Below are 10,871 nucleotides of genomic sequence, written 5' to 3' on the forward strand. Positions count from 1 at the left end.
AAAAAAAATGTGGTCAAACGTTAAGTGCATTGTAGTACTCTACTGCCACCTGCCGGTCACCAAAGCGTAAATTAAAACACACCCAAAAACGTTTCAGAAAAAAAAAACAAAACGGTTTTGACCATAACCTATCAAAAAACGTTAACACAAAAAACGTTTCGAAAAAAAAAAAAAACGTTTCTGACCGTAACATAGGTTTAGGGTTTTTGTATTTTTTTTGTACTTTATATTTTCTGACGTCATCTTTTTCTACGTCATCATACGTCATACCCGTGTAGCGAACGATCACGTGATCGTATATAAATATTCGTCGCAGTTTTTCACGCTACATGTAATCACTTGACATGGTGTAGCGGACAAAAGGAATTACAAGCGAATTCGACGCACGGCGCGTCGCCCAGTGTTGCACAATCATAAAATCCAGTTCCCAAAGAATAAAATCAAAATTTTTCATTTCAAAATATTTTTATAATTTTCAAAATATTTTAATAAAATTTTCCGCTTTTAATCTGGCAACACTGTTCTACCCCCCTTAGAAAATCCTTTTGCTGATATACGGGTTCTTGGTTGATTCTCCTGGCCGTGTTTACACTGTATTTCTGTTGCGAAACAGCGTGCACTGTTATATGTGTATATTTAGCATAGATAGTGTATATACCGAGTTAAAAGCATTGCAAAACGTTAGCTGAATCAACAAGGGCCTTCAGCCGCTCGCAAGTGTGCTTGAACTCCAATTAGCAGTCGGATAAGCTTTACTTTACAAAAGAGACTAGTCAAGCTTAGTTCAATTTATGCTGCCAAAATATTGATTATAAGACGAGTCGCGCTTGTTAGACATTACGGCATACTGTTATCAAAAACTATATATAGTAGGGTGGGGGAAGATGGGATAGCTTCTCATTCTATTTTCTCGTCCTATTTGGTGGTAAACAATGAAAAATAATTATAAAACCGTATCCTCACGACTCCCATAGACTGTTGTTAATTGTTTAAAACACGATCAGGATATTTGGATAGTATGTGCTAAAGGTGTCCCGTCTTCCCCACCCTACTACACCCTACGCAAGGTATTGAAGTTTAAGGTAGACGCTTAGCAGACAGACTTGTTTATTCAGTGTCGTAATTTTTAGTTAATGTTTAAACACCGGATGACAAATAGCTCATACCTCGTGTACAAAACATAGACAGACATATAGTCTTAAGTGCTAGGGGCGACTACACCGTTAGGGAAGCATTTTAGTTTATTATAATGTATATAGTATACTGTGGGTTAAGATGGGACACCTTTAGTACATTTTATTCAAATATTTTGATCGTGTTTTAAACAATTAACAACGGCCTAAGAGAGTCGTGAGGATACGGTTTTATAATTCTTTGAATGTTCTTTATTTACTACCAAATGGGACGAGAAAAAGGGATTAAAAAGGTGTCTCATCTTCCCCCACCCTATATTGTCTTCTGCATTTCAAAATTATGACCCCCCCACCCCTTTTTTTAGCTTTCTAGACTTAAAATTTAGATACAGCAATTAGAAAAAGAGAGGCAGTCATGTAGTTTGGTCATTATGTAATTTCCTAGATGATACGATTGATTGTGTCCATTAATCCTATTGTTTTTTTATTGTCCAGTTTATTTGGGTAAATTGTTACTTTAAGAATACATTGGATTTAAAAACACAATGGCGTCTGCTGTTTGCCCAAGCCGCTGGTAAGTAACTTCGCATAATAGGTGTCTGATTACTGAACTAGGTAAGCCTGGAATGCTATTTATAGATGTCTAGATCAAATGACGTCGTCCTCATTCAGGTTTTGTTGACATGTATCTCTTTTCGCAGGCCCAGACCCAGTTATTGAGAGAAAAGATCCAGGCATCGGAAAGAGGAGATTTTCTCGTCGATTCCGGAAGAAATCTTCAAATAAGAGCTTCGACTTTTCGGAACCGGCGGAGGAAATTTTAAGTTCTGATTCTTTGTCGCCTAGGTCCAACGAAAGTCCAAGGTCTGACGTCAGCGGCGCCGCTTCTCCCGTAGCAACACCTAGCGGTAGCCAAAGATCCAGCAAAAGCTCCGCGCGAGTGATTCTGAGAGTCATCGGGAAAAAACTCTTTAAATCGAAATCCCAATCTTATTCTCCAGCGCCTATAGGGTCCCCCAAATCCCCAAGCGAGAAGTCGACGTCACCTATAAACTCTCCCACGTCACAGAGCCCCTCTGTGACGTCACAAAAGAGAACCCCTGTCAAAACTTCGAGTGAAATAATGGCAGAAGTTTTGGCTCGATCTCGGGAATCTGCGCGTGCGGTGGAGCGTGACCGGTTCAACGTCACAGAGCAAGCCGTCGCGGATGATTACACCTCCTACAGCATTGAGGAATTGCAGTCGATGGTGAGTGCTTTAAATTACTTTATTTGAACTCTTCCTTATTATATATAGTAGGGCGGGGTAAAGTGAGACATGTTTTTTTATTCTCTTTTCTCGTCCCATTTGGTAGTAAACAAAGAATTTTTACGAAATTATATAACCGTAGCGACTTTAAATTAAAGTTATTTGTTCAAAACACGATCGGGAAACATGGGATTTAGGTGCTACGGTGTATCGTGGAAAACGCCTAATAATATGCTATAGTTTAGACGGTCTGCGGCAGATATATAAACCAACTGTCACAATTTGTTAGCACTATATAAGGCACATATGGCACATTGTTAGCACTTTATGGGAAGATGGGACGCCTTTTTATTCCACTTAATACTAAGCAAAGAACATGTAAAGAATTTTTAAACCGCGTATCTTCACTACTACCATAAACCATTGTGAATTGTTTAAAACACGATCAGGATATTTGGATATAATGTGATAAAAGTGTCCCATCTTTCCCCACCATACCCTATCAGATTTACAGCATAATATTTCGAGTGTAAAGTATTTGAAATCGAAAGTCCTGATAATTAAATATACATTGTCAACAAGCTAAACAACCATTAAAGGTGCGTTGGTTGATTGCGCCAATGTTGTATTAAAACGCCACCTTCGGGCCCAGTTGTATTTGCAAGGTTTAGTTAAAGCTGTGTATTTGTACAACAAAACACGAACGTCGTCCATACAGTTCAAACAGTGCATGCCTCATCTCTTCGTCCCTAATTACAACTTAAACAAACCGACTCATGGCGGCAGACCACCCACTGTTGCTTGTGCAATAAGTAACTGTCAAACTATTTTCAAAACTTAAACCAAGTCTTAAACAGCCATAAATCAAATGGACCTCGGAAAGATTAAGCACACATGACGTGTACCACTGAAGCGGACAAATACCTCAAAAGCGCGGGATAAGCAAAAGTCGTGTTTTTTGAACGTGTAATCACAGCTTAGATAATCTTACAGCAAAAATCTTTGTTTATACAATAGGATTTGCCATTTGAACTCGTTTTTGTCTAAAAACCGCTGTAACCCCAAAAGATTAAACGACTCCACGTTGCAACTCTTTCGTTTTAAACCCGACACCGCACCTGACGCGGGAGATTACACCAACCAGCAATTACAAAACCACATTTCAACTCTGTTGTTGCCGGTTCTGCGAAAATAACAAACATATTCCAGCGCATTCGCGTTTTGTAAAATATGTTTAACGATTTTTGATAAAAAAATTACGGTTGTGTTTGATTTTTCAATAGTTTATCGGTCCATTTAACTTAACAAAATGTCGGTTGCGGAAAGATGGTTCTATTTTCACTCTCTTTTATTGTTCCTTTTGGTAGTAAACAAAGAATATTTACAGAATTATATAACCGTATATCCTCCGGACTCAAAAGCGCGTTGTAATATCTTAAAACACGATTACGAAATATGAATATTATCTGCTATCCATTTTACCCCACAGTGGTATAAAGAACTGGCGTTAAAATACTTTTTCCAATACTATAAATTTCCTCAATTTTGGTGTTAAGATTTTGTGACATCCGCAAGCTCGCACCAAACAAAGTAAAACACATTTCCACACGAATTTCTCTCCAGAGAATTGCCAACATTACACGAGATCGGCAACCTTAAATTGCATTATAAATGGACTCATTTGACCCAGTCCAAACACCACGAAATATCGTGCGCCCAAACACGCTAGACACAATTGAATTTTTTTTAAACAGTTGATTTGAACTTTGTATAGGCGATTAACTGCGCATTTGGCATTTTAAACTGCAAAATTTGGAAAATGCGCAAAACGTATTTAAACCATTAAACACAAATAACACTAAAGTAACAAAAATGTAACGATTTTTTTCTTTTTTTGTAAATTAAGCCACAATGGTATAATTGCTTATTTTTTCTCAAGTACCAAATACCTTTGAAAACGAGGTGTATGAAACAGAACACCTGTGTTATTACGACTGTCGTTTTCCGACCACGCGAGGATAATAAGTTACATTCATTCATTTAAAATGTAAATGTCCATTCAACCGTTTTATTTGTTTTTTTTTATATACATTAAACACACTTATTTACGATACTGGTTTACTGTTTTGTTATTGTACATCACAAATCACATTCCTGATGTACAATAATAGCTTTAATTAACTCCTCATCGGTGTAATTTCGAAACTCCCGTTTCCAGCAATACCGTGACAGTGTTGACTTAAAGTTGCAACAGCGAAAAGCTGTGGTATTTTAATTGCTTTGAGAATCGAATTTGAACCAGCGCAATATTGCATTGAACAACTGCTACTTTGCCATGTATACAGCTGCGCTAGTGGTTTCTGATTGCTTTTGAATTGTAAAACGATTACAACTTTAAATAGTTTTGTCCGGCTACAAAATTCATTTCTCTTTTCCTTGTAGCGACCCTAAAGTAAAATGCATGGGAAAATAGGTCCCTTTTAGTAGTAAACCGCTAATACGAAAGAGCAAAGGACTTTGAGACCGTATTGGTTTAATATATTTTAAATTTGATGCAGTAACTTGCGTGTGAACCGATAGAACAGGCAACGAATTCATGTGTATTAATTCTACAACTTCCATATGAGAATGTATAGTAGACTGGGGTAAGACGGGACACATTTAGCACATAACATCCTAATTTCTTGATCGTGTTTTAAACAATTAACAACGTTCTATTGAAGTCGTAAGGATACGATTTTATAATTCTTTGAATGTTCTTTGTTTACTACGAAATGGGACGAGGAAATAGAATGTAAATGTGTCCAATCTTCCCCCACCGCACTATATATTACGATGCTGATGCAAATTGTCGGTTCAATTAAAAACTGCTGTATACTTAGCCCAAATAACAGGCCACGTTAAGCTTTAAGAGCTACCGACTGCAGCAAGGTATATAGAACGTAATTGCCCCAAGGCTAAAACCACTTCGCATAGCTTAAATTGCCGCACGACCGTTTTACGCTGTTGACTTGAATATAGACTCCCATGTAGATTTGATCAAGTTTAAGTTGGTTCTTACTAGCCGAATATAGAATTTGTGTGCAGTGTTTTGAGGTCTGGCGTTTAAATACAGATATATATATATATATATATATATAAGTATTTTGTGTGTGCATGTATATATAGAGAAATGGGCACGACCGTAACATTTTGTCTCTAACTAGAAAAAAATAGGTTTTATCGGTATGGAATATACTTGCTTTAATGATAATATTGTAAGGTGGGGTAAGATGGGACACGTGTTCATACTCTTTTCTCATCTCATTTGGTAAAAGTAATATTTACAGAATAATATAACTGTAGGTCGCGAGTCCTAAAAGTAACTCATCTTACCCCACAGCAGTACCATATACAGCAGTTTCAAAAATACTTTTTTAATCTTTTTAATTAAAAAATTACGCAACAAAGCGTCCAAAATGCCTTTTCCGGTATCGTGCTGGCAGTTAGCGGTAATGTGATTTAACACTTACTGTTTCACCATTAGAATCACGACTTATGAGTTGTCCACCATTCGTGAGGTGTCAGCAGCCAAGTTAGAAACTCTTGTAGACCTATGTACGTATTAGCCAGCAGATACATTCGCAACGGATGTTATAACGGATATTACATCAACTGCAGACAGTGGCGTATAAATGCGATTACCTATAGACCAGTCTGCTTAAGAATCTATTAGCGCCTTAGCTCAATCAGAGGCATAGGTACATGTACAACTTTTTTGGCAGCGTAGATATAGTTTAAATAAACAGAAATGCTACAATTATTAGGTTGTACAATGATATTTGCTTAGATGTTTGTTCTTTTATATATAGTAGGGTGGAGGATAGAACACATTTTCATTTTTTCTCGTTCCATTTGGTATTAAACAAAGAATATTCAAAGAATTATAAAACCGTATCCTTACGACTCCCATAAACAGTTGTTAGTTGTTTAAAACTGGATCAGAATATTTATGTGCCAAATTATGTGCCAAAGGTGTCCCATCTTCCCCATAATACTATAATACCAATGGCGACGTATGTGCCTTTACGAAAATAAATGGACAGCATCTTTGGCATTTAGTTGCCTAATTAAGCAAGTTAGAAATTGGCATTTGCGTCGGATTTAACTTGCGTAAAGCTGTCACGTTTTCTATCGAACGCTGATTGATGATGTCACTATCATGCAATGTGACGTAATAATTATATTCGAATATCGCGGGCGTAACGTGAATGCATCACATCTAGTATTGGTCGAGCACGTACAGAGTAAAGCAATACTTTTGAATTAGTGGTAATGGGCTTAGGTTCAAGCAGTATCAGGCCTATAAATCTTGGTTCAAATTTCGTTCTTCCTTTTTTTCCTAAACTGTGCTCGAAGCTGGGACCTTATAAGGGTAGGCTGCATTCACGGGCCAGTAGTGGCGCATTGCCAGCAAAAGGCCCTACATTTCTTTTCAGTTCATTTCGAGTAGAATCAGTTACTTTTCACTTTGAAAGCTTGCAGGGGCGATTTAAAGTTTATACACAAACTGACAGCTTAAATTGCTTCAGGCACCAGTAGTTCAACTTCGGCGTTTGCAAGCGTGTTATTAAAATGTTCCACGTTTTTAGCTGTTATAGGCAAAGTTATGTATACGTTTCGTGTTGCATATACTTACGGGAACGTCATAAGCGTCAGAAATACAGACATATAGAAGTAATATGTCAGTTATAATTTGTTATTGTTTTGCTCTCGTTTCGTAAGTGCCTGCAATTTGAAGTATAGTAGTAGGGTGGGGGAAGATGGGACACCTTTTTAAACTATTTCCTTTTCCCATTTAGTAGTATACAAAGAACATTCAAAGAATTATAAAACCGTATCCTCGCGACTCCCATAGACCGTTGTTAATTGTTTAAAACACGATCAGGATATTTAGATATTTAGTGATAAAGTTGTCCCATCTTACCCCACAGTACTATATAGGTGTCATATTTGTTCTTGTTCACCGATCTGTTAACTTTTGATGAATTCGTATTATGTCGTCATAGTCGAGTTCATAACGCGATGGTGCGAAACGTCATCGATCACCTGATGAGTCAGAAACCGATTAAAATGTTTTTGAAAATATTCAGTAAAACTTGTTGTTGTTGTGCTTCTATGGGTTGGGTACCGTACGTGTGTGTGTCTGTATTGGGGGGTCAGAACACAAGGTCAAAAATGTTTTACGGTCATAAAAATATAAATAGCAAAAAAATGGAAAAAGGGCAACTAGAAAAAAGCACCAAATTCGTTAACAGACGGTGTAGGTCAAAATATTCACTGCTTATGAGAAAAGGCGTCGGTCCGTAACAGCTAGTGTGCTAACGGTATCCATCTTACCCCACAGCACTATATTACATTCCAGCGCTTTGTAGAACACCCACACATCACGTTCATTATTTCGATGTAACAGGAATTCTTCGCTTAACACGCTTCAGTTACCACGAATGCCATGTGATACTTAACTCTTCACCCCTGTACACCCAAGCACCGTGTACCCCTGGGGTTTATGTGTGAAACTATGCTCTGTTCTGTTGAACACGCGCTCTGAAAGGAGAGATTGTTTGTAGTTTTGCCTTTCGCGAGTCGCCAAGTCAGCTGGCACAACGAATTGCTGGAACCGCTACAGTTTTAAGTTGTGTTGTTTTTACACGGTGAGACAGTTTATGATGTAACCGGTTCTAAATATTTACATTCGCTGGCAGCGATGATGAATTACTCATCGCCTTTAACAAGCCGCAGTGTTTCCGATTCGGACGTAAAATCACTGAAAAATCACCGTTTTTATAAACCTGGCAGCACTGGCGATTCCCGTAGAAAATCGCGTCACACTAGATCTGGTCAACTTTTTTGATAACTCAACAGTTAGCTTCGAGTTAGTAGAAACTTTCGGTGGCTGTAAAGTTACTCGGAAATACCTCAACAAACAAGAGTGCAAAAGAGAGCAAAAACGAAAACATTTGCAGCATAGTCTTACTATATAGCTCTGGCTTTATTATTTGTCAGACAGATAGCCTAGTCTTTTGATAATATAACTTAAAATGTGAATTCTTTTTTAGATGTTTTAAAAGATTGTATAGTATTAACGCATTCGTACGAATTAAAAACTGTCGCTGCGAAAGTAAAATAGCCCGTTTAATGACATTTATTTGTGGATAGTCTAGTCTCGCATTGGTTTACGTTTCGTTTCAAACGAATAGGAGTTACTGGTGCATCCATGCATGTTAAAAGAATGCTGTAGGCTCAGAATTGTCCTACGTATATGTGTGTAAGTGTGAGATAAAGCTATGTCTACTCCCACAGGGGAATTCATTTTAGAGGCCTGTGAACGCCAACTCAAAACAAAAGTCGTTACACTCTTAGAAATAGTTACAGTTTTGTTATAGAGATTTAATAGTATGTCGTTGGACGGTTGTTTACACTTTGTTTGTAAAACCTAAAACAGGGATAACCATATACAGTGCAGCATTGGTTTGTTGTAGGTGTTGATTTTTACTATTTGTTGTTAAACTGCATAGTAGTGTGGGCGGAGATGAGACACCTTTAGCACATAATATCCAGATATCCTGATCGTGTTTAAACAATTACCAACGGTCTATGAGAGTCGTGAGGATACGATTTTTATATTTATTTGAACGTTCTCTATTTAGTACCAAATGGAACGAGAAAGTAGATTGAAAGGTGTCCCATCTTACCCCGCTATACCATACATATGCAACGTACACCATTGACAAGTATATTGTATCTAACCTATTTCTCTGTTTAGTTAAACGGGACAAACGACTTCGTTAAAAGAGTTGAAATTAGGAAAGTTTTAAAGAATAAAAAGAACTCAAGCGAAACAGGTGAGTCGTATATTTATCACTCAAGTAATATTATTACAATTAGTCGTTAATTAAGTATTTAATTATACTGAGTAATTGGCCTGTAACACAAATTATGTGGTGTTAAATATGACCAGTACTATATGAAACGGATTACGCTCGTATTAAAGCCAGTATCTAGCTATACTTCGATTGAACGTTTTAACTCGTTACGTAATGTTTTAGCAGCCAAAACAGCCTTTTCGTGCTTGTATTTCGCAAAGGGCATTTTAAAGAAGTGACAAACGATTTATTTTTTGAAAGGGTGTGAAATCGTTTTAAACATGTTAAATCATATTTTAAAGCTATTATTTTAAATTAAATTCACAGATGCCTATCTGTTTTTTAAGTATTTGTATTGAAAATCGTTTTAATACTTTCTTGGTTTCACACCGGAGGTATAGAAATTCCTTGAGCACAGACTAGAAAGTGCTTGGGCACAGCACCAAATGTTAGGAAATGGTTGTCCTGTTGCAGGAAGGCATTACGTTTCATTGGCATTCGCAAGTATAAATGTGAACACGAATTTGGCATCCAAAATATGAACTCACGTATGATGCATGACACACTACGTATGGGAAACACAGTAATTTGTATATGTGCCAAGCACATACAACCAAAGCCGGTTATCGAGACTAGTTGCAACTATACCGCCAAATTTCGTTGGTTAATTGCAGCAATAAAAAAGTACAAAGTTTATGGGCCGAGTAAATACATTGAGTCACTAGGGTGGGGGAGATGTGACACCTTTTACACATAATACCCTAGTATCCTGATCGTGTTTGATACAATTAACATCAGTCTATGTGAGTCGTGGGCATACGGTTTTATAATTTTTTGAATGTGCTTTATTTACTACCTAATGGGACGAGCAAATAGAATGAAAAGGTGTCCCATCTCCCCCCGCCTCACTATAATATGTTTTGAAGGCTTATCAATATTTAACCCAGGAGGTAATTTCGAGCGGTATTACATACTGTAGAAAACATACGATCTTGTATTTATCTCTAATAGTTTATATAGTAGGGTGGGGGAGATGGGACACATTTTCATTCTGTTCTCTTGTCCCAGTTGGTTGTAAACAAAGAACAAAAATTGTATAACTGTATCAGCATCACTCTAACACAGCGGTTCCCAACCTGTGGGTCGCGACCCCAATTGGGGTCGCCTGACAATTTGCCTGGGGTCACCTGAGGCCTTCTGAAAAGTTTAGAATTTCATTAGTTTAGAAATTTAGAAAGTTAACTCCTAACAATGGGCAGCTCACCACAGAGCGCATCGCGATTTTACTAGAGTACTATAGACAAACCAGAACACCCTGGGCCTCATTACATGATTTTCGTTTAATAATGGCAAATATGCTCGGAAAGCAAGATTTTAACGGCAGTTTAGCGGCCATGAAAAATTACAGGATTTAGGCTACTCGTTTGATTTTAGGTAATTCATTACGTCACAAAGGCCTTTACCATGAAAATAAAAATTTAATTGCTGATTGCTGAAATGCATTTAAGCAAAAGTTTGACTTGAGGTCGCGATTTTATTGAATTCCCGGCATCAACCATAGGTAGCCTAGCCCAGAGTCGTATA

The sequence above is a fragment of the Ciona intestinalis genome, unplaced genomic scaffold (genome assembly GCF_000224145.3).
Source record: "Ciona intestinalis unplaced genomic scaffold, KH HT000076.2, whole genome shotgun sequence".
Lineage (NCBI taxonomy): Eukaryota > Metazoa > Chordata > Ascidiacea > Phlebobranchia > Cionidae > Ciona > Ciona intestinalis.